This window comes from Tupaia chinensis, unplaced genomic scaffold, assembly GCF_000334495.1.
Source record: "Tupaia chinensis unplaced genomic scaffold, TupChi_1.0 Scaffold139833_1, whole genome shotgun sequence".
NCBI classification, from domain to species: domain Eukaryota; kingdom Metazoa; phylum Chordata; class Mammalia; order Scandentia; family Tupaiidae; genus Tupaia; species Tupaia belangeri.
Genome location: NW_006199712.1, coordinates 3,333,283 through 3,358,999, shown reverse-complemented (window position 1 = coordinate 3,358,999; position 25,717 = coordinate 3,333,283). Strand labels below are relative to the sequence as shown.

General features: G+C 40.9%; 1 protein-coding gene across 2 annotated transcripts in view; it reads left to right on the top strand.

The window, feature by feature from the left end:
* PLS1 (plastin 1) overlaps window positions 1-25,717 on the top strand; it is a 111,300-nt gene that overhangs the window by 15,388 nt on the left and 70,195 nt on the right. The window contains exon 1 of one of the 2 annotated variants that reach the window (XM_014593191.2): window positions 15,076-15,180. The exons of the other annotated variant lie outside the window; for it this stretch is intronic. The gene's annotated coding sequence lies outside the window, so the exon portion shown is untranslated. Of the gene's footprint in view, window positions 1-15,075; window positions 15,181-25,717 lie in introns of those variants that run through there. 2 annotated transcript variants of the gene reach the window in all.

Below are 25,717 nucleotides of genomic sequence, written 5' to 3'. Positions count from 1 at the left end.
GTCGAATTAAAATAAATGAATGAATAAATAAAATTAAATAATTCTTTATTTAAAAAAAAAAACAGGTCTTGTGTTGTTTGAGGACAACTTTCTTAACTTGAATGAGGTCCCCCACCCCTCTTCAGGGTCTTCATATGGACAGCGTAGATTCATCAAATATCGACCAAATACAAATTTGAGCCAGGGACCAAGGTAGGCCTCTGTGATCTCTGCCTTCATAGAGCTGAGTCTAAATAGACCAGGGATTGGCAACCTTTTTCTAGAAAGGGCCAGGTAATACATATTTTAGGCTTTGAGGACCGACCGTGTGGCCTCAGTCTCAGCCGCCTTACTGCTCCTGTGGCATGTGAGCAGCCATAGATCAATAATAAACACATAAACACGCTGTGTTCCAGTAAACTTTACTATGGGCACTGGAGTGTTACTCTTTCACACCTTTCCCATGTCATAAACTATTCTTTTCCTTTTTATTGATTGTTTAAAGAATATAAAAACCATTCTTAGTTCCTAGGCTGTGTTCAAGCAGGCATGTGGGCCAGATTTGGCCTGCGGGCTTAAGTTTTTGACCTATAGTCTAGAACAGCTGTGTGTGGTTTTCCTATGACAAATAGTGAACTGCCTTGATTACTTATTTTTATTTTTTTAAGAATCACATATTTGATATTTAATTTTGTTTGTTGTTATTATTTTTTAATTTGACCAGGGAGAGACAGAGAGAAAGGGAAAGTCAGAAAACAAGCCACCAGGTCTGGGACTCGAACCACGGTCAACTACGTGGGAGTACAACACCTTAACCACTACTCTACCTGCCAGCCCTCAAGTTCAATATTTAAACATAATTAATTTCATCCAGGTCTTTATATAATAAACCACTATTGTTGGTGAATGTCATTTGTGTAAATTATTTCAGATTCTCTTCTCTCATATGTAAACTACACATAACATGCAAGGAAGTATCTATATACACACGAACTCCAAAAAGTTCATGAGAAATGGAATTAAATGCAAAAGCTTCAAATCTATGCATATTTTTATCATAATATACATTTCCCAAGAACTTTTTAGAGGCCCCTTTATATTACTTTCGAGGCCCACTACTGGTTTTGTGAAAACTGTGAATCACTGATTCTTAAAATAGTATCTAACATCTCCAGATCTTTTTCTAAAGCCCTTTGCTGTTTATTTTAATTAATCTTCCAGATACTCTGTGAAGTTGGCATTACTATCATCATTTTCATTTTCATCTGAGAAAACAAATACGTAGGTTAAGCGACTTGCCCAAGGTGATACCATCAGTAGTAAGCAGAGTCTATTGGTATTCAGTCCCAAGAATTCTGACTCGGGCCAAGGCTGGCTCGCTCTCTCTCTCTCTCTCTTTAAGGAATTATTATATTTTAACTTTTATATTTTCCAGTGTGACCAGAGACAGAGAGGGAAAGTGAGAAAGGAAGCCACCAGATCCAAAACTCAAACCACGGTCAACCATGTGGTAATCTGGTGCCTTTAACCACCATGCCACCTGCCAGCCCCGAGCCAGGGCTCTCTTAGTGACATATTATGCCTCCTTAGATACTGAAATATTATATACACCCATAAAAATAATATATATGGAAAAGTAGTTAAAACTTTAAAAAAATATAATGTAACAACATGGAAGTGGTGAGATTAGACAATTATTTTTTCCTAGGAAACAAGCATGCAGTTGAAAAGGGAAATTTAGCAAGTAACCGTCCTAATCGCTTTCACTGGTTTAATTTTAAATTGTGTCTGTCCTTGAGAAAAGATAGTCAGCTCGGACTCTAACTCACACAATACATGGCATGCCGAGGCTTTCTCTTTTTCTGTACTAACTGAATTAAAGAATTAGGGCAGGCCTGGATTTATGGTGAAATGAGATTTCATACCCAACTTAAAAATTGTGATGCAGATACATCATATTTGTACGTAGAGTCTACAGAATGCTCTGTCCTAGGTGACGAGTTATGCGAAAGTACTTTGTAACCTGCTAACCATATTCCAAAGGGATCATCATTCATCATTGCAGTGGGCCTTCCACTATAAATGTAGCCCTAGCCCCATTTTCTTTCTTCCTTCAGGTGGATCAGTAGCAAAGGTTAGATCTCAAGTGAACATGACTGTGAAAGCTTCCTGGTGAATGATTTAAAATTACCTCCTCATTGCACTTGGGCCCGTTTTATGTTGAATGAGAAGGTGAGGAAGTCTCAGAGAAAAAAAGAGAAGTACAGTCAGATGCATTTTCTTTTCCCAGTTAAGTTCTGGCTCTGAAAGGGAAGAGGTGTGAAAGAGAAGGAAGAACTTTGAAGATCAATATTTACCTTGATACTGACTCACTAATCTAATCTCATGGGCAAAGACCAGGAATTCAAAAGGTACCCAAACTCAAGGCACTGTGGGGTGGGTCTCTGGTTGTAACATGGCCGTCATTGGATGGTAGCGTAGCATGTTTTCCGCCCGTTCATTGTGCACGCTAACAGCAGCTGATTCAGACAAGAAAGGATCTTTGTACACTTTTATTGTACCACAGTTCCCCCCTTAGGTAATAATTCCTTTCTAAACATTTCTGTAGTCTAGCTTATCACTAAGTGAAGAGGGCTGTTAGGTGACAGGGTATACCATAAACTTTTATTTTCTCTATTGTATAATTCAATATTACATGAGGCATATTGTACATTTGGTAGCTAATGATTATGGAATTTTTGTTCTGTAACAGTGCAGGGAGGATATATCTACTTTTTCTTTCATTAGTCCTGATCCTTTTCCATTTATCTTTTTTAAAGAGATTTTTGCTCTAGGGTGTGTACACTCACTAGAGAGAGAGAGAGACAGAAAGCAAGAAATCACCCCCAAGGGGAGATGGCCATGCTGCAATCCCTTCTCCTCTATTCTCCTCTTGGGATTTTGGACATGCACTCACACACGTCTGGCGTGAGTTTAATTCTCCGGCTCTGGTACTTGAGCCGTGGTCGACTACATGGGAGTCTAGTGACATAACCATTACACCATCAGCTGGTTCCAGTCTTGATCTTTTAAGGAACTAGAGTCTTTGAAAGGAGACTGCTTTTTTATTTTGAGTCACTTTACCCTCTTACTTCCTACCTTATGGGTCTGGACCACTTTGCGATAAGTGTTTGCTGTTCACAATTTGTACAGTATGGCTTTGCGACTGAGAATGGAAATAACCACCGGGTGAAGAGAAAAACAAAACATATTTCCTTCTCTGGACAGCACTATACCATGTATTTTCAGTTCAGAGCTATCTCAAGGAATTAGTGGTAGAAGGTAGTACAGCTTATGAGAACTGTTCTTCCTTACGTGGTCTATGGGAGGAAGGCAGTGAATCATGAGGGGCTGTGCCAACCCTGAAGGTTACACCTTATTTAAAGAGAGCAAGGCTGATTCTGGGTCCAGCCCGATATTACCATGTGGGAACGTGGACTCAGTGTCGGACCTCCTGATTTTTAAAGAGAAAATAGAAATCTGAATTGTTTTTCTATAGAGCACCTGTACTCTCCAGAGATAAACAGAGAGGAGAAAGCCTCCCCCATGGGGAATGGTCACATTGTAATCCCTTCTCCATCTCTCCCTCCTTTTGGAATTTTGGGTGCACACACACACGTGCCCAGCATGTTTTTCTTTTTTCGTTCCTTTTTTTTATTTTAAAGATTTTTAAATTTCACTTTATTTATGTATTTACTTATTTAAATTTGACCAGAGAGGGACAGAGAAAGAAAGTGAGAAAGCAAGCTGCCAGGTCCGAGACTCGAACCGTAGTTGGCTATGTGGGAGTCCAGCGCTCTTAACCACCATGCCTCCTGCTGGCCCAACCCAGCATGTTTTTCAAGCCACCAGATCCAGGACTCAAACTGGATGGTTGCCATGTAGGATATGGTTGCCTTAACCACCAGGCCATGGAACCCAGCTCCAAAATCTAAATTCTATGTTAATCTTCTTATTCCATTTTTTTTAAAAGTATTCCAAAATTTTAAAAAGTCAATATTCATTTCAGAATTTATTTATTTATTTATAAAATTTGCCACAAGGTGCATGGGCTTACCAAAAAGAAATAGGAGGAGAGGGAGAAAGCACCCCCTTCCCCAAACAGGGCATGGTCATGCCTTAATCCCTTTTCTGTTTTTCCATTCTATTGAGATTTGGGGCACACTTGCACATGCATCTGGCATGGTTTTCAAGCCACTGGGTGTGGGACTTGAACCACATGGTCAACCTGCAGAATCCAGCTCCTGGGCCAGTAGATGACATGGTGACTGAGGTAGTAGATTCCACATGGTTGACTGTGGTTCAAGTCCTGTTCCAGGTGGCTTGCTTTACCTCTCTCTCTCTATCTCTGGTGAACCTACATGCCCTATAGCAAATTAAAAGAAAAATTATGAATAAAATAAAATATTTTTTAAGAGAAGAAGCAAAAGAACTACTTTTTTTTTTTTTTTCGAGAGATTTTCACTATAGGGCGCGTGGGCTCACCAGACAGACAGAGACATTAGAGACAGAAAGCGAGAAATCACTCCCCAAGGGAGATGGTCACGCCACAATCCCTTCTCCTCCATTCTCCTCTCAGGCACATGCGCCCGGCGTGAGTTTTAAGCCACCGGGTCTGGGACGCGAACCGCGGTCGACTACGTGGGAGTCCAGTGTCATAGCCATTACACTAACTGCTGATTCTCCAAAAGAACTATTTAATGCTATCTATTTATTTATTTTATTTTGAAGAGGTTTTTGCTATAGGGTGCCTGTGCTCACCAGAAAGAGATAGACAGAAAGCGAGAAATCACCCCCCATGGGGGATGGCTGCACTGCAAACCCTTCTCCTCCATTCTTCTCTCGGGATCTTTGGCACACATGCACACATGCCTGGTGTGAGTTTAAGCCACCGGGTCTGGGACTCGAACCGTGGTCGACTACATGGGAGTCCAGCAACATAGCCATTACGCTATATACTGGTCCCTATTTATTTTTAAAATTTTACCAAAGTCAGAGAGAAAAAGGGAAAGTGAGAAACTGCCAGGTCTGGGATGTAAACTGCAATTTGCCACATGGCAGTCCAACATCTTAACCACCATGCCACCTGCTGACGCCTAAATAAGTTTTTTAAGAAAAGAGAGAGAGAAGGAGAGAAAAGAAAGGAAAAGCAATCTAGTTCCCTTGAACACGTGACCACACGGCTGACCCTTATCCTGGAATTTAAAAAATGAGAGAAGAAACTCATTGAACTGTAATCCAGGCTGAAGCTCCTGAAGCTCCTGTACCATCCCCTTTCCATGGACGTCACTTTGGTGATAACTCCGTATTCTTCGGGAGCAGGAACCTTAGTGTGCGCACGATGTCACGCAGCTTCAGCATTATGGCTTAGTCAAGATAGAGTCACTCTGCTTCACTCTGCTTCCAGAAAGAGGCATGGCCTTGGAAATCCTAGTCTTATTTTCTGTAATTCCATAGTATCATTATGGATCAAGTGGGCTGATAATCCATACTTCTTTATTCTTTGAACTTTATTCTTTATTCTTTGTTTTTTAAAGGGGTTTTTGCCTTAAAGTGTGTGTGCTCACTGGGGAGAGAGACAAAGTGAGAAATCACCCCCCCACCCCCGGGAGTATGGCATGCTGCAATCTTTTTTTTTTTTTTTTTTAAATAGAATTATTTCTTTATTAACTTGATTGATTGATTGACTGACCAAAGAGGGACAGAGTGAGAGAGAGAAAGAAAGAGAGAGAGAGAAAATGAGAAAGCAAGCCACCAGGTCCAGGACTCAAATCACAGTCAGCCATGTGGGAGTCCAGCATCCTTAAACACCACGCCACCTTCCAGCTCTGGCCATGCTGCAATCTTGTCTCCTTTATTCTCCCAGGATCTTAGGCATGCACATGCTCCCAGCATGATTTATTTTCTTTTTCTTTTCTTTTCTTTCTTTTTATTTTTAGAGATGTTTTTGCTATAGGGCATGTGCGCTCGCCAGAAGGACAGAGAGAGACAGAGAGATAGAAAGCAAGAAATCATCCCTCGGGGGGATGGCCACACCGCAATCCCTTCTCCTCCATTCTCTTCTCAGGATCTTGGGCATGCATGCACACACGCCCAGCGTGAGTTTAAGCCACCGAGTCTGGGACTCGAACTGTGGTCGATTACATGGGAGTTCAGCGACATAGCCATTAAGCTAACTGCTGGTCCCCCTAGCATGATTTTCAAGCCACCAGAAAAACTCAAACTGTGTTGGCCATGTGGGAGTCCAGCAATGTAACTGCTAGGTTATCTGCTGGTCCCTGAACTGAGTGTTGAGAGATTCACATAGACCTCTCAGTGTTCAAAATATCAACTTTATTCTTCGGGAAGCTGGACCAGGATTGTAGCCTAGTCCTGTGGTCAAATGAATCTTCCTAACAGCCTTCCTTCCAAATTCTGTTTTTTTTTTTTTCTTCAAAAAAGAGATTTTTGCTATAGAGTGCATGTGCTTGCCAGGGAGACACAAGAGAGAGACAGAAAGCAAGACATCACTCCCCTCCCCCAGGAGGATGGCCACAGCACAATCCTTCTCCATTGTTCTCTCAGGATCTTGGGGACACATGCACACATCCAGCGTGAGTTTTGAGTCTCTGGGTCCAGGACTCGCAGCCCCATGGGAGTCCAGCAACATAACCATTTCACCATCTGCTGGTCCTGCCTTCCTTCCAAAATTGTAACTTTTACTCTTCCCATCTCAGGCTCCCCTGCTGCATAGCTGCTTTGGGGTTGTTTGCCATATGGAGGAAGAGGAGCACTTGCATCCTGAGGAGGAGCGGCTGCTGAAGAGGGAGGGGCAAACCATGTAAAGACAGTGATGTTTAACACGTTGGCCACCCCGTGTGGCAGTGGTCCTCAGGCAATGTCACAGTATCTTGAAACTTATTAGACATGCTGAGTTTTGGATCTGCATTCCAGACAGACTACAAAGGGACTCTGGGTGATGGACCTAGAAACAGAAAGCGAGAAATTACCTCCTCTATGGGGGATGGCCACACTCTAATCCCTTCTCCTCCATTCTCCTCTCAGGATTTTGGGCATGCAATGCACAGGCATCCAGCGTGAGTTTCCAGCAGCTGGGTCTGGGATTTGGACCATGGTAGACCATAGGGGAGTCCAGAGCCTTAACCGCTAAGCCACCTGCTGGGTCTCAGAGGTTCATGTTTTCAACAGCCTCCCGATGGTTCTATTGCAGTTAAAGTTTGAGAACTACTGCAGTAGGAATCAGGCTTTGTGGACGCAAGACACTTGCTCTCTCTCCAGTGAGAAAAACCAGTTCCCCTTTTTTGGGGAAGAATGAGAACGGCCAGAAGTGCTGCTTCAACAATAGACTGTAAGGAAACACAAAGAACATGAGTTTCCCCAACAGATAATTCTGCTCTGCAGTCTCGAGGACTATAATCTGAGAAGGACCAGCAGGGGCAAACATGAAGTTTTTTTTCAGATACCACTGTTCATGTTTTCTACCTTTTCTATAAACGATAAAGGAGAGGATAAAGAAGGAATGGACACAGCCAGGGAGGACACTACAGGAGGAAGAAAACACTGAAATCAGTATTCCTTTTCACTTCATTCTTTGCAATTAGTCACTTATTCTTATATTTTGTTAATTAAATGTTCAGTCCGTGATTGGCTTTTCTAGGTGTGCTCCCTTGTACAGGCCACCTGACTGTAATTGTGTCCCCTGTCCTCAGCCCAGACTCCACGCCTGCTGTGCTCTTTGCTTTTCATTCGAGTCCATTCATTTCCGTGTTATTGACTTGTGCGTATTATTCAGTGGCATGATTAGGCCCTTCACATTCACTTCGCACTTGATACTATTTCTTTTACATCGTAGGCTTGAGTAAGGTTACTCGGTTTCACTTTAAATGGCTTTAAATCAGAATGGAAGAAGCATGCCTGGTTAGCCACCACAAGAGCCAGCGATGGCAAGGGCTTGTCTAAATAATCCATATAGTTGGCATTTTGTACTTGAAGGTTGGAACAAGAAAGGGAGATAAATTTTTTGTTTGTTTGTTTTTGGAGAGATTTTTGCTATAGGGTGTGTGCACTCACCAGACAGACAGACAGAGACAGAGAGCGAGAAATTACCCCCCCAGGGGGATGGTCACGCCCAAATCTCTTCTCCTGCATTCTCCTCTTAGGATCTGGGGCACACATGCACATACACTCAGCATGAGTTGAAGCCACCGGGCCCCGGACTCAAACCGCGGTTGACTGCATGGGAGTTCAGCGACGTAGCCATTAAGCCATCTGCTGGTCCCAAAAAAGGAGATAAATTTTCCAAATGATTGTGATTAGGAAAAGTCTTTTTGCTTCAGGCAACTTTTTTTTTTTTTTTTTTAAGGTTTTTGCCACAGGGCGCATGCACTCACAAAAGAGAGGGAGAGAGGGAAAGTGAGAAATCCCCCCCAGGGGGGATGGTCATGACACAATCCTTTCTCCTCTATTCTCCTCTCAGGATTTTGGGCACGTATACAGGTATGCACATGTACCCAGTGTGATTTTTAAGCCACTGGATCTGGAGTTTGAATCACAGGGTTGGCTTTGTGGGATCCAGCACCTTAACCTCCATGGTACCTGCTGGCCCCTCAGGCACCCTTTTTAGATTTTTGGGATACAATTAAGCCTCTTTGGGTATATATAGCCTCAAAGAGAAACAGGTGGTTCTTCTTCTCCCTGCCCCTCCCCATCTCTTATAAACACATTCAATTCCATATAGTCCAGAATGGAAGACTGTTTCCATTAAATATTTCATCTTTCCAGATATTGTTATTGGAATGAAGCATGCTAAAGAATTCAAGCTGCCTCTTATTACAAATATTTTGCTCTGATTTTATCTAAAAATGGAATTACATGGTGTTGACCATCCCAGTAAATGAACTGAGTTCTGAGAACTGTGCTAAATCTGTCATAACAACCCTCCTTTTATGCAGATGAGAACCCCGAGGCACAGGGAATTTAAAATGATTTGCCCAAAGCTCCTGGTCAGTAAGAGGCAGTGCAGACTGAAGTCCAAATCTGTTCATATCAGAGCCTGCCCTTAATCATCCAGTGTGCTGTAGGGGCTGGCTCCCAGGCTAACTCCTGATAAGAACTGCATTTTGGGTCTTAATCAGAATAGCAAAATTGGTTGGTGGGAAGTGGGGAATGTGTCAGCGGTATGAGTCATTCCTCAGTGAAAACAATTCTGAAGTTCCTGATATTAATCCTACTCAGATTTCTGGGACCTCTCCCTAAGATTTCTGAATGAGAATCTTTGGGGTTGAAGTGCAGGAATCTGCATTTAAAATAAACTCCTCAGGTTAATTTAAAAAAAAAAAAAAAAGAATTACTTTATTTAACTTTGTTTATTTTAAATTGATGAGAGAGAGAGAAAGAGATAAGGTGAGAAAGCAAGCTTCCGGGTCCAGGACTTGAACCATGGGTCAGCCATATGGGAATCCAATGCCCTTAAGTACCACACCACCTGCCAGCCCCCTCAGATTGATTGATTTTTATGACATCTAGTGAGAACCACTGCACCAAATCACTGGGTATCCTTTCATGTTGAGTGCAGGGATCTCTGGGCCCCGTCCCGGAAGGGTTACGATCGAAGTGTCCCCATTTATTAATATTAGCAGAATCTTGAATATTTTTATTTTTGTAGTATTTTTCTTAAGATGTTAAACTAAATGTTTGAATAACTTCCAATAGGTTAGAAGGGAAAATGCATTTCAGAAGAACGGTAAAGCCAAAGCCATTATTGATTTCCCTGCCCAAATGAAGCTTTGCCGTCTCCCTTGCATCTCCCACGTTAGCCGTTTTCTCTTGCAGACAATCTAAGGTCAAGGTCGTCAGAACATCCTACCCCGAATAAAACGAACTGAGCTTTCCATTGCTACCATAACAATTTTAGCTTAAATAATGCACGTTTATTATCTTACAGTTTGGTGAGTCAGAACCTACACAGGTCTCAGGCAGGAAAAACAGCGTATCAGCAGGGGTGTGATCTTTCCTGGAGGCTCTAGGGGCAGATTTTCCTGTCTCATTGGGGTTGTTGGTAGGATTCAGTTCCCTGTGGTAGGTCTGAGACCTCCATTTTCTTTCTGGATGTAAACCAAAGACCATTCCCAGCTTCCAAAGGCATCTGTCTTCCTCCGCTCATGGCCCCTTTCCTGTATCTTCAAAACCAGCAAAAGTGCGTCAAGTCCCTCTCTCACTTCAGATCTCTTCTTCCTCCTTCTAGCTTTCTCTGCTTTTAAGGGTGCATGTGATGAGATTACGCCTACCCAGATAATCCAAAATAATCTGCCCATTCTGATGCCACACACAGTTTTTTTTTTTTTAAGACTTGTTTATTTGATTTTTTTTATTGCTATTATTATTATTTCTTTTTCCAAATTTGACCAGAGAAAGAGAGAAAGGGAAGGTGAGAAAGTAAGCTGCCAGGTCCAGGACTTGAAGTGCTGTTGGCCATGTGGGAATCCAGCATCTTAACCACCACATCACCTGCTGGCCCACTGATATATGTAATGAATATATGAAAACGATATATATGTTGTTTTTTCCTCTATGTTTCTTTCTCTCTTTTTTCAATTTGCCAGAGGGTGCTTATATTACTTGGAGTAAGAGGAAGAGGTGGGGAAGGACGGGAGGGAAAGAAAGAAGGAAAAAAAAAAGAGAATGAATGAACAAACGAGCACGCAAGAAAGCACCCACTACGAGGAAGGGCCATGTTGCAAATCCCTTCTCCTCCAGTTCTCCTTCCTTTTCAGGATTTTGGGCGCATGCACATATTTCCAGAGTGTTTTTCAACCACCAGGTTGGGATCCAGCTGCCTTAACCATCATGCCATGGGTTGGCCTCACATTGTGTTTTCATTAACTGCTGCTCCCATAAAATCGGCATTCACATCAAGAAACCAGAATTATTACTGTCATCCCGTCCTGCTCCCTTCCAGCTACTGTTACTCTCCAGAGTAATCACTACTCCGATGTTTAATAAATGAACTATTTTTAATATGGAAAAAAAGAGGCCAGCAAATGGCATGGTGGTTAAAGCCCTGGATCCCATGTGGCCAACTGCCGGATTCAAGTTTCAGACCCAGGGTCCTTGTAAAACACACCAGATGCATGCGTGTGCATGCCCAGAATCTTGAATGGAGAACGGAGAAGGGACTGTGGTAGGGCCACCCTCCCTGGGAGGTGATTTCTCACTTTCTCTCCTTCTGTCACTCTCTGTAATACATAAGCCCTATGGCAAAATCTTAAAAAAAAAAATAAATAAATAAAAATAAAAACACTAAAGAAGTTCTTACAAATATTACGATAATACTTCTTAGAAACAAGTCTCCAAGTGTCCAAGTAAGTATAGGTAGATTTACAGCGACTAAACAAATATGGTTTCTTCTGGAGGCCGACAGGTGGCGTGGTGGTTGGGGACGTTGGACTTCCACATGGCTAACCAAAGTTCGTGTCTCAGACCTGGCAGCTTGCTTTCTCGCTTTCTCTCTGTTTATCCCTCTCTGGTTTATAATAAACCATTTTGGGGGGAAAAAAAAAAAAGGTTGCTTTTCTGAAGAAGTGTTGCATTTAAACCTAGTATAGTGGATTCTTTTCTAAATGTTTTTGCTTAATCAAATAGTTTGAGGTCCTCATGCAACTTTGACTCAGATTATTATTTTCCAGTATTTATTGAGTCCTTCTGATGATTCAAAATACATTCGCCTCAAATATTCAGATTGTTAAAACTGTTATCATGCACCTGGCCCTGATTAATGACTCAGCACATCACTTTCTACATCATTTTTGTCGATATCAAGTTAGTATAATTTCACTCTATAATTTTGGTTGAGGCTCAGAGGAGATATTCACAAAAAACTGTCCATCAAAGTGGCAGCCCTATACTTTTCTTAGGGTCCCCCCTACCCCCATGGGGCATGTGTGCTCACTAGAGAATGACAGTGAGAGAGAAAGTGAGAAATCACCCCCCCAGGGAGGATGGCCACACCACAGCCTCTCCATCTTTATTCTCCTCCAGGGATTTTAGACATTTATGTACACGCTCGCTGTGTGACTTTTTTTTTTTTTTCCCAAGTTGCCAGGTCTGGGGCTTGAACTGTGGTTGGCCATGTGGGAGTCCAGCACCTTAACGACCACACCACTTGCTAGTCCCCATACTACACATTTTAACTTCTTGTTTCTCCCTTTCCAAAAGAGTTGAGACTATTATAATGAAATGGAAGGCATAAAATCTTAGAGAAATTGTATTCACCGTTACAATGTTCATTATTCCATATCTACATGTGTTCAAGTATGTTTATTGAAACTTTTTTCTGAAAGTAAAACATTGGAAACCACCTTAGTTATCAACATGAATGCTTAAAATCATTGTATGGTCATAAAATGGACTGTTACGAAGCATGAAAGACATGTTTCCAAAAAATGCTTAATGATATGGATAATTCTACTTACTAATGTTAAGTAAAACTATTTATGGCAAACACAATTTTATAAAATAATAAGTATGTTCATAGACATGTGCATAGAAGAACTGGAAATTCATAACATTGGCCCTGGTTGTTTCAGAATGCTGTGTTTGAGAGAGATTTAACGTTTCTTATTTTCCCCATCTTATTCATTTTATATATTACTTTCCAAAAATCAGAAGAGGACCACACAGGAACCAATTTTCCCTCCCTTCCTTCCTTCCTTCCTTTCTTTCTTTCTTTTCTATTCGTGAATTTTAGAATCACTTATTAAAGGCAAAGTCTCCTTCTCCTTTTTATTCAGGAGGCTGTCTGAGTGTAGCCCTTTAAACATCTGTACAGGGAAATAAATCATTCTGACCCAAACTAGGCCAGCACAGAGGCAGAGTTCCATTTGTCACTGCCCACAAAGTCAAGACTGTATTTGAAGAATGTGTCAGAAACCATGCTTTATTAGATCACAGAGAAATATAGTTTAGAACTAATGGAAAATACTACCTGAGTCCTAAGAAAATGCCTCAATATTTTTTTTTGCTATAAAGTGTGTGTGCTCACCAGAGAGACAGAGAGAGAGAGAAAGCGAGAAATCATCCCCCAGGGAATATTGCCACACCGCAGTCCCTTCTCCATTCTCATCTAGGATTTTGAGCAGGTACACACATGCACTGGGTGTGAGTTTCAAGCTACCAGGTCTTGAACTGTAGTCAGCCATGTGAGAATCCAGTGACACAGCCATTACGCCATCTTCTGATCCCAGGAACCAATTTTTAAAAGTACATATAAGATAGATACTTGATTTTTCCTGCAAAGTAATGTCTTAGGGGAATCAGATATGGCAAATATGCGTTTTAGTCATGAGGTTAGCAGAATTCCACACAGTAACAGCAGGATCACAAACATCTGTGAACGATACTTTCTTTTTAAGAGATTTTTGCTTTAGGGTGAGTGTGCTCACCGGAGAGAGACACAGAGACAGAAATTGAGAAATCACCCCCAAGGGGGGATGGCCACGCTACAGTCCCTTCTCCTCCATTCTCCTCTCAGGATCTTGGGCATGAATGCATATGCATACGGCATGAGTTTTAAGCCGCTAGGTCTGGGACTCGAACCGTGGTTGATTGTGTGGGAGTCCAGTGAGGCAGCCATCACGTCATCTGCTGGTCCCATGAGTGGTATTTTTGATGCAAGAAGCATTAATGGTCATCTCCTCCAACTTTCAATGTTGTAGACCCCAAATACAACATTCTTTGCACCCCACAATACGATGAGACTTTGTTGGAACAAGACCAGTGAAGGAAACCTCCATGTCTGAGCGGTATCCTGGGTTGGCTCAGGACCCGTTGGACAGAATATGCTTTCATACACTCGTGCAGAATTTTTCTCCTGGTATTTCCCAACTCGTGGTCACAGAGACCAAGAGTAAGCCTTCTTCAGTACAGGTGCCCTTTAAATATTCAAATACGTATGCATTTTTAACATTTATGGCAGTGTAATTTAGATAGACTAGGCTATGTCCATCGAGAGTGGACAGTTGGCTGTGTTTTGTCAGTGTGCACACCCACAAAATCATCACCACAGTGTGAGATAGAGAACATTTCATTACTCCAGAAGTTTCCTCATGTCCTTTCATATTCCCCCTTACATCCCTGCTTCAGACAATCGGTCTGTCGTCTGTCACCAGAGATTAGTTTGCATTTTCTAGAATTTCATGTAAATGGCATCATATAGTATGTACTTTCTTCTTTTTTCAGGGGGAAAAAAAAAACACCCAAAAACCTACTGACCTGTAAGATAAAACTGCCAACTTTTTCTTTCACTTTCTGAAGCAGTTTTACAACAAGCATTCTTTACATTTATGAAGCCATCATAAAAGACGTTCTAGCCTTCCTCTTCAGAGAATTAGCCGATCAGTAGAAATAGATTACAGATTTTATAAGGGAACCTGTTCTTGCCACACTTACAAGATAGAATTGGACCATAACCCTTGAAACACTTTCTTTCAATAGCTTTAACCCTGTATAAATCTATACGTTTCCACTTACTGTTGAAAGGTAATTTTATATATTTTCTTGAAATTAGTACATTGACTGTAATAAAGATTAAGTAGGATATAGGATTTTTTTCCATTTTTTTCTTTTTAAGTTAACACAGCTTCCTAATTTTTTTTCTCAGAATTGCAATGTATAATTGCTTATTTTTTCACGTTGTTAAAAGAACATTGCCATTTAAAACATTAAACGGCAAAGGAATATTTATGAAAACTAATCTGGGAACTCATAGGGCAGTCCCGTTCCATAGGAAGAAAGCTTGAGTAGGAATCTAAGGAGTCAAGTGACTGTGGCATGTATTTTCAACACCCCTGCTACAATAAAATTAAAAAAAAAAAAAAAAAAAAACCATGGTGATGACATCTACATTTCTGCCTCTTGTTTTTTTATAATTCCAAACCACACCCATATTGCAGGCTGGCCTTTCTACTGAGACCGTGTTCTTTGAGATTAAAATCTGTAGCAGTAGGCAGAACACTTGAGTGTGGAGTTTGTTTTCTCTGGTCAAACACTGACTTTGGCAGAGGCTTACCTGAGAATGGACACAGTTTAGGAAGACTGAATTTTCAATCTTCGGGAATTGTTTTTCTGGGACCTCTAAGTCTCAGGTGATCAGACCAGCAGAAGCAGGTATGCCTAATTTTTCCTTATGTCCACAGCAGTACTACAGCCTCATGAATACAATATTAGTCTCACCAGTACAAATTCTAGTTGCTTTCTGATGCTTTTTAAATGAAGCTGAGCCCCCTCATAATATTTTTAAGTGCATCTTAGGGGTTTATCATGGAATCACAGAATTGATGCAGATTGTAACCTTGGTGTAAAGATCTCATAATTTTTAATTTTGTCTTCATTTTTCTGCTTTGAATATTATTTTGTAAGCACTGCTTATTAGACAAGAAAGGACTATTTTGGTTTATTCAGGGTTGGATAAGAACTTTGTTATTAGCTGGACTTTGATTTTCTTTTCATAAAAAATGTATATAATATATATTATATACATATATATATTATTAGAAAAATGCTGAGATGCCTGACTATAAACTTTCTACCATCCAGAAAGTATGTGTATTGCTTTGAATGTTTTGGGTTTGATAAAACAGCTCTTCAGGCTGGATAAACAAATTGAATCATGGATAAACAAAATTCTCCCTTTTCTTCATAATGATTTCATAGATATTTAAAACCAATGGCAGTAGAGGATATGATTTGCTAGGAATGGGGTAAGATGTTACCCCAGCGCCTGGAGTCCCAAGAAAATAACTAAATCGAAATAAATTCTTTATCGTCATTTTTCCTACATTTTTAAGAACCAAAACACACGTGTAGGTAGTGTCTTTTCTTAAAAGCTTTTTTCTTTTCACTCTTTCATCAAATATGAGAAGGGACTGAAGTATTTCAGAAAGATAATTTTCTTATAGTGTACAAACATGTCTTCTTTCACGTGGAGTCTTTCTGATGTTTGTGAGGTTGGCTGAGAAACTGTATTTTTACCATCCAGTCTTGGAGGTTGTAGCAGCTTTTCTCAGTAAAGCAGAAAATACGCAGCTCCAGCCTCTGTAAAGCTGAGAAGGTCTTGAATGATGCATGTCGAGGAACCCTGGATACTGATACTGCTGCAGTTTGCATAGGTTTTAGTGCCAAAGAAGGACTCTCCAGTTTTCTTCAAACAGACCAGCTTTGAACAAGTCAAATGTGTTTCCTTTGTGCCATTACCTGAGCTCTCAAATTTAAGTAGAAAGTTAAGACTTAATCTGCTAGGCTTTGTGAAGCAGTCAACCGCTTAAATTTATTTGAGTGCCTTGCAGAATAGAGTTACTTTGTGGCTCTTAGAGAGAGGAGCAGAGTCTGACCAGTTAAGCCTGGTCAGTGAGTGCCTTGGAAAAATTTCAGTTTAAAAAATAAATAAAAACTTCTTACGGCTTTCTTAGGAACCAAATTCCCTTGCCTGTATTATGCCACAGCCCCACAAAGGCTGCATCCTCATGCCAGTCCTTTCACAATGAATCAGCCTGTTGCTCAATTGTGTTCATTTGTGTTCTTGCGGAGGAGGGGGATAACATTCTTTTATGGTCCCCAGTTTAGATCAGCTTACTACTCAAAGCATGATATTTGATTCCCCTTATTATGTTACTGTGCGTAGTTACAAATGTTACTAATGGTGGGGCCTTATCTAGCCATTTAAAAAAATGCACATCCATGGTGATTCACAGGCAGGGATATAAAAGGTCCTATTGGTAAGGACTGTGGTAATAGGAACCCTGGAGAATGGGGCAGTGCACACCGTTCAGTATTACACTGCAAATTCAAACGTTTTAGTTCTGGAATAGCCCAGAGGGCCAGACGGCCTGTTTTTACTTCTTTGAAGTGCTGATTTTAATCTCTAAAACTCAGTGAGTCTGGGCCTGAATTGCTTTAGAGTTATAAAAGTTTACTAGTCGTTTTTGACTATGAACTTTTATTAGAATGGAGGTTTTCAGGGATTTCTCTTTTCTCTTTCCTTCCAAGTGTTTCCTGTTCAGTTCCTTCTTGCAGGACAGAAGAGGTGCCTCAAACCACTGGAAACAAAGGGGAAAGTTCTTAGCTCTTTACCTACTCCAGCAGAGGTGGGAGGCTGATTTGTTTCTTCTAAAATTGGAGCGGTGGCCCTTAGCTTTTTAATTAAGCTCTCATCGCATACATCTTACATATGCCACTTCCAAGATATGCATTTTCATTTATTATTATATTCATGTTTAATTTAATGTATATGTTATATATACTAAAGCATATATAAAAATAAAAGAACTTTTTTTTTTTTTTTAAGAGAGGTTTTTGCTATAGGGTGCATGCACTCACCAGAAAGAGAGACAGGGAGACAGAAAGCGAGAAATCACCACCCCCCCCAGGGGAGATGACCACGCCACGCCACAATCCCTTTTCCTCCATTCTCCTCTTGGGATCTTAGGCACGCACATGCACACGTGCCCGGTGTGAGTTTAAGCCACCGGGTCTGGGACTAGAACCACAGTCGACTACATAGAAATCCAGCGACATAGCCATTATGCCAACTGCTGGTCCCAAGGATTCAGCTGCCTTAACAACCACACCACTAGCTGGCCCTGCAGATATCTTTTAAAGCGATTCACCCATTTAGTGAAATTGAAAGGTATCAACTGGATTAGAATCCATTAATCCACTCAACCAGGCATATATGAACTGAAGGATGTCCCAGATACTGGGGAAAAAAAGGAAAGGAATGATGACCACCTATTCAATCTCTTTATGGAATGTTTAGTCCTCTCCTGGGGTATCCCTTGAGTTCTTTGTGTCATAGGATCATAGTCCAAGGACCAATTTAGGATGCTGCTTGAAATGTACATGTTAAATATAAAGTTAATTTTGTACCTCTTTAGTTTTAAAAATAAACATAAACAGTTCCAATATTTACTCATGGACTGGCAGAAATCATTGTTCTTGGTAACTTGTCTCTTGAGGAGAGAGGAGTATGACTCCCCCCTCCCCCATTTGTAAGAAAAGAGGGATTAGATGAGTTTTAAAGATTTTTAGGGGACACAGGGTAGATTTTTACCTCATTTAGTTTTCTACCTGTTTTTTGGGGGGTTCTTTTTTGTATTGATAATACACTTAGGATGAGTGTTAAAATGGTCATCCTTATAAGTAAAAAAAAAAAAAAAGGATTATTTATTTATTATTATTATTTTAAAAAATTGACCAGAGAGACAGAATAAGAAAGTGAGAAAGCAAGCCACTGGGTCTGGGACTCAAACCGTGGGCTACCATGTGGGAGTCCAGCACCTTAACCACCATATCATCTGCCAGCCCCGGAAATTGCTACTACAAGGAATAGTGTTCAAAAATATGAGTGATATTAGGGTGTGTTTTTTTTTTTTTTTTAAATTTGCCATAAGACATGTGTGCATGCTGGAGAACCAGAGAAAGACAGAGAGAGGGAAGGTGAGCCATCACCCTGCAGGGGGAGATGGCCATGCCATAACTCCTTTTTCCCCAGTCTCTGGATTTGGGGCTCACATGCACATGTGCCCAGTGTGTCTTTGAAGCCGCTGGATCTAGGACTGGAACTATGGAGTTGTCCAGGTAGGACCTAGCATCTTAACCACCATGCCACCTGCTGGCCCAGAATTTGCTTTTCAAGTTAAGATTTCATCTAATTTCAGCAGTTAAGAGTCTCAGATCTCTCTCTTGAATATCATGTAGAAAGATGACTCCTTGGTTCTTTGGAGAACTTATTTCATGGCTCTTGGGCATTCAAGAATGAGTGTGCTTCATTGAAAGGAAGATGGGCATTGGACTCAGGCACACTGAACATAGTACAAGCTTTGACCCTTATCAGCGGGTCACCTAAACTGTGTAAGCTGTGTAGGTTGATCTGTCTGAGTCTGTTTCCTTATATGTAGAAATGGGAACTAGGGTGGGTTAAGCAGCATAATTGAAAATATATATTTAAATATGTATTATTAATAGTTTATATAGTCTAATAGTATTATTTTATTCCCATTTTACTTTTGAAGAAACAGATCATACTATCGTACTATGTTGTTGTTATTTTCAGTTCTGCTGTGTAACCCATTGAATTGATGTGAGAGTCAGATGAGATAATACAGATGAAAGTGCTTTATAAATTAGAAAGCACAAGTATGAGACTTAATATCTCTTAATAATGGCAGATATTTCTTTCAATATGGTGGCCTTTCTTAGTCTTTGGTATTAGGCCACCATGAAGAGTGATTTGGGACTAGTAGTTAGTGTAATGGCTATGTCGCTAGACTCCTATGTAGTCGACCGTGGTACGTGTACATGCGTGCCCAAGATCCTGAGAAGAGAATGGAGAAGAAGGGATTGTGGTGTGGCCATTACCCGTAGGACAGAACCCTTGTCCATTGTTGGTAGGAATGTAAAATAGTGTAGCCATTATTAAAAAAATAACATAAACATTCTTAACATTAATAGAATTGCCATATGCAATTATCCCCAACATAAGTTGCCATATGCATGCATACACATGTGCCCAGCATGAGTTTAAGCCACTGGGCCCGGGACTCAAACCATGGTTGACTACATGGGAGTCTAATGACATAGCCATTATACCAACTGCTGGTCCTGAGAAATAAATTTTAAGAATTATTTAACTTTATTTATTTATTTATTTTAAATTGACCAGACACAGAGTGGAAAAGAGAGACAGAGAGAGAAAGCAAGTTGCTAGTTCTGGGACTTGAAATGCAGTCAGCCATGTGGGAGTCCAGTGCCCCTAACCACTATGCCACCTGTCAGCCTTGAGAAATTAATTTTTTAAAAACTTGGAATATTTTTACCAGCAAATCTGCAGGTCAACTTCGTGGTTTAATATATGTGTACTTAGGTTCCCTGAAGCAAGGGAGACAGAAGAAATATTTGAAGAGGTTATATCTGAAAAAGTTTCCAAATCTGATGAAAATTATAGACCCACAGATCCAAGAAGTTCAATGAACCTCAAGGAGACATATCTGAGGATAACTATTCAGTGTTTGGTAAAGTCATGAAATATTTTTTTCTGTGCAAAAATGCGTTATGACTTTTCCAATGACCCAATCTCCAAACATATCTTAGTTAATTAAAACCAGTGATAAGGATAAAATCCTAAAAGCAACCAAAGAAAAAGACATCTTACAAAGAAAAATAAAACAATGTAGATGTCATATTGGACGCAGTGCAGGTAAGGCAGTAGAGGAATAAAAGAAATAAAGGAATTTTTAAAAGAATTAGTCCTTTAATTATTCATTAAAGGAATAAAAGACAGTCAATGTAGAATTTTATCCCCAACATAAATAAAGATGAAATTAAAACTTCTGAGATACATAAAAACTGAAAGAATTAATCACCAGGAGACTTGCATTATAAGAAATGTTAATGAAAATTCTTTGTGCAAAACAATAGTACATGGAAATTGAGATCTACACAAAAAATGAAGACCATCAAAAATGGGAGTATTTGAGCAAATGTACACTTTTTTTCCCCTTAAAAATGTCTTTGGGGCTGGCAGGTGGCATGGTGATTGGGGTGCTGGATTTCCACATGGCCCAGCTGAGATTTGTCATGACCATCCCCCACATCCCCCTGGCGGGGTGATTCATCACTTTCTCTCTCTCTCTCTCTCTGTGCCTCTGTGGTCAAACTTTAAAAAATAATAATAACAAAATGAAATAATTGTTTTTGAAAAACCTCTTTAAAAGATAATTGTTTAAATGAAAATAAGGTAATACGAGGTTTCTCACACATATGAAATATATGGCAAAAAACCCTGAAGGCCAGGAGGGGAAAACGGAACTATGTAATTGTATACATTCTTGGTCTGCATGTTAAATGGTATAATATTGCTTGAAGATAAGATGTTGTAAGTTATGGGGCTGGCAGGTGGCCTGGTGATGGGGGTGCTGGACTCCCACATGGCCAACCACAGTTCGAGTCCTGGACCAGCTTGCTTTCTCACTTTCCCTCTCTCTCTTCTCTCTTACTCTCACACTCTGGTCAAATTAAAATAATAAATAAAGTTCAGTAAGATAATTCTTTTTTTTAAAAAAAAGGATGTTATAAGGTACAGATGTATACTGTAAGCCCTAAAGCAACCACTAAAGTAACAAAGTATTACAACTAATAAGCCAAGGAGGTAGAATGAAATTATGAATTGTATTGGGTAATATAAAAGAGGACAAAAGAAAGCAGAGAACAAATAGAAACAAATAGCAATAGAGACTTAAACCTAACCATATCAAAAATAAGTATAATGAAATGACAGGTTAACTACCTGAACGCCTCAATTAAAAAGGAGATTGTCAGTAGGGTAAAACCTGTTCTACGTTCCCTGGAAGAAGCATATTTTAAGTATAAAGACACAGATAGGTTAAAAGTAATGGGATATGGCCCAGCCTTGGTGGTGCAGGTGGTACTGTACTGAACTGCAGTGCCGGAAGCCACATGGCTGGCTGTGGGTTTGGATCCCAAGGTGACTTAAACATACTGGGGGCATGTGCCCGAGATCCTGGCAAGCTGGAGTACCACGGGAACAGGATGTCCTTTTGTGGTTACTGTTCCCCTTCCCCTGCCCCTGTACTCTCTCTCATAAAAGCTTTTTTTTTTTTTTTAAATATAAAAACTAATAGTGGGTCCAGCAGGTTGCATGGTGGTTGAAATGCTGTATTCCCACATGGCTGAACAGGTCTCGAATCCCGGATCTGGCGGCTTGCATTCTTGATCTCCCTCCCTCTCTTTCTCTGTCACTCTTTGATCAAAACTGAAGAATAATGATAATATATAAAATTAAAACTATGGGAACCAGCAGTTAGCATAATGGCTATGTCGCTTGACTCCCACGTAGTCGACCACGGTTCGTGTCCTGGACCCGGTGGCTTAAAATTCACGCCGGGTGCATGTGCATGCGTGCCCAAGATCCCGAGAGGAGAATGGAGAAGGGATTGCGGCTTGACGATCCCCTCTGGGGGGGGAGGGTGATTTCTCGCTTTTTGTTTCTCGGTCTCTGGCTGTCTGGCGAGCGCACGCACCCTATAGCAAAAACCTCTCTCAAAAAAAAATTAAAAATAAGTAATGCTTGGGACCAGCAGTTGGCGTAATGGCTATGTCGTTGGGACTCCTATGTAGTTGATGGTGCGAGTCCTGGACCCGGTGGCTTAAACTCACGCTGGGCGCATGTACATGCATGCCCAAGATCCCGAGAGAAGAATGGAGGAGAAGGGGGAGAAGGGGGGTGATTTCTCACTTTCTGTCTCTCTCTTGTCTTTCTGGCGAGTGCACACGCCCTATAGCAAAAACCTGTTAAAAAAAAAGTTAGATATATGGGGCCAGCAGGTGGCATGGTGGGTAAGGTGCTGGGCACTCCCACATGGCCGGCCACAGTTCGAGTCCTGGACCTGGTGGCTTGCTTTCTCCCTTTCCCTCTCACTCTCTCTGGTAAAATTAAATGAATGAATAAAAAGTAAATAAATAATTATTTTTTTAAAAAAAGGTAGATATGTGGGCCAGAAGGTGGTATAGAGGTTAAGGTGCTGGAACCCATATAGCTGGCTGCACAGTTCAAGTCCCAGACCTGTCGGCTTGAAAATCACACCAGGTGTGTGTACACACATGCCCCAAATCATGAGAGGACACTGCAGGGAAGAGATTATGGCATGGCCGTCCCTCCCAGGGAGTGATTTCTTGCTTTTCCCCTCTCTTTTTCTCTGTGAGTATATATGCTTTGTAGCAAAAACTAGAAAAAAAATGTCAGATATACATTTACCATGGTTTCTAGCCATTCTGCTATAGACCCATACTGAAGAAAAGTGACAGCACGTGTCTACACACAGACTTGTACACAGTTATTCAAGCAGTTTTTAAAAAATAATTATTTAATGTTACCTATTATTATTATTATTTTTTTTATTTGACCAGAGAGAAGAGAGAGAAAGTGAGAAAGCAAACCACCAGGTCCAGGATTCGAACCGTGATCAGTCATGTGGGAGTCCAGTGCCTTAACCACCCCACCACTTGCTGGCCAGTAGGTTTTTTACAATAGCCAAAATCTGTGATCTCATAATCATAAATTAATTTCAAGGGATACTACTCAGGAATATAAGGGAATGAATTATTAAAATACGTAACACAGAGGGACCAGCAGTTAGTGTAATGGCGGTGTTGCTGGACTCCCATGTAGTCGGCTGTGGTTCGCGTCCTGGACCCGGTGGCTTAAACTCACGCGGGGCGTGTGTGTGTGTGTGTGCCCAAGATCCCGAGAGGAGAATGGAGGAGAAGAGATTGCGGCGTGGCCACCCCCCTAGGAGGTGATTTCTCACTTTCTGTCTCTCTGTCTCTCTCTCTCTCTGTCTGGCGAGCGCACGCGCCCTATAGTGAAAACCTCTTCAAAAAAAAAAAAAAAAAACATAACACAGATACATCTCAAAATATGCTAGGAGAAAAAGACATGTGTGCATGATTCCTTCTACATAATATTCTAGAAAATGCAGCCATGTATAGTGACATCAAATACATCATTGTCGGGCTGGGAACAGGGAAGGATAGAGGAGGAGGACAACAGAGGACATGAAGAGAATTCATTTTGAGTAATTTCCGTTGCTGTCTGTAAGGTCACTGATCTTTTCTTCTGCAACATCGAATCTGCCTTTAACTCTGTCCAGTGTATTTTTTTGTCTCAGATACTGTAGTTTTTATCCCTAGAAGTTCAATTGGGTATTTTAAAATATTTTCTGTGTCTCCACTTAATTCTTAAGCATGTGGAAGCACCTGAGCCGCTGCCAGCCAGGATCATGGGCACAAGTGCCTGGCATGTGCAGGGAGACTGCGGGGCGCTGGTGTGAGACTTTGGCCAAGCGGCCAGACTCTTTTTTTCCTGAGCATCATGTTACCACAGTGCCATTGCTGCTGGCCTTCTGTGCACAGATGGACTCTTCAAACTAAGTTGGGCATGTCCTGTACGTATTGATAATCTGTTTTGAGAAGATGATGTGATTTTTTCCATATTCTTTGAGAACATGATTTTTTAAGAAAATAGTTATTTATTCAATTTTATTTATTTATTATTATTATTCAGTTTGATTAGACAGAGAGGGAGAGGGAGAAAGCGAGCCCAAAGTTTGGGACTCGAACCATGATCAGCCATATGGGACTCCAGCACCTTAACCATCTTGCCACCTGCTGCGCATGAGAACATAATTTTTTTTAAAAAAAGAATTGTTTTATTTTAACCTCATTTATTTATTTATTTATTATTTAAATTTGACCAGAGAGGGAAAGGGTAAGACAGAGAGAAAGAAGGGAAAAGTGAGTAAACAAGTTGCCAGGTCTGGGACTTGAACCGTGGTCAGCCATGTGGGAATCCAGTACCCTTAACTACCATGCCATCTGCCAGTCCTGAGAATATGATTTTTAATGACTTCCTGATATTTCTTTTATAAAGAAAGAGAGAGAAAGTGAAAATGAGAAAGCAGGTCGCCAGGAACCGTACTCAGCCATGCGGGAGTGTCCAGGGCCTTAATCGCCACACCACCTGCTGGTCCCCCCTCCTTTTTTTTGAGAGATGTTTGCTATAGAGTATATATGCTTGTTGGACAGACAGAGACAGATAGGCAGAAAACAAGAAATCACCCCTCACTGGGGATGGCCACATCGCAGTGCTTTCTTTTCCATTCTCCTCTTGGGATCTTGAGCAAACACACACATGCACCTGGTATGAGTTTTAAGCTGCCAGGTCTGGGACTTGAGCTGTGGTTGACTACGTGAGAGTCCAGTGATGTAACGGCTCCACCATCTGCTGGTCCCAAGTAAAGTACTTCTTACTCAATGTGTTGTGATGTTGACTGTGTTTGTTGGGAATCTGTTGAAGCTGTGGGTATAGCCATGGAAGTTATAGACAAAGCCAAATATTCTGAGCAGACGTGCACTTCTTGAAGTAGTCCTCTTAAGACATCAGAGTGCTGAACCAACACAATGGCAGATGATGATTTGCCAGAGACATTTCACTGGTAGAATTTGGTCATCAGTTTTGGGTTTCGTTCTGTTTGTTCATTGCAAGGGGGTACTAGAGTCAAGATGACTTTGAGGCTTACAGCTTGGGAGACTGCATACATGGGGTAAATACTTGGTGGATCAATGGGATCATCCATCTTTGGTGAGTTGGAAAAAACTCTAACTTGTTATGTTTGGTAGAAGTCTGTTGGTGGAGGCATGTAGACTATTAAAATAATAATGAAACATAAATTTATTAATTGTATTCTTTAAGAAAACTATGAATAGTTGGATCATTGTAAATTCTTCATTATTATGGCATCCTTTGCAATCGTTTGACTATATATATTTCAGTACTAATTTTTAAAAATCCATAACCTAGGAACAAGCAGTTAGCATAATGGCTATGTCGCTGGACTCCCACCTAGTCGACCGTGGTTCGCGTCCCGGACCCGGTGGCTTAAAACTCACGCCGGGCATGTGTGCGTGTGTGCCCGAGATCCTGAGAGGAGAACACAGGGGAAGGGATTGTGGCATGGCCATCCCCCCTGGGGGGTAATTTCTCGCTTTCTGTCTCTCTGTCTCTGGCTGGTGAGTGCATGCGCCCTATAGCAAAAACCTCTCAAAAAAAAAAAAAAATCCATAACCTAGC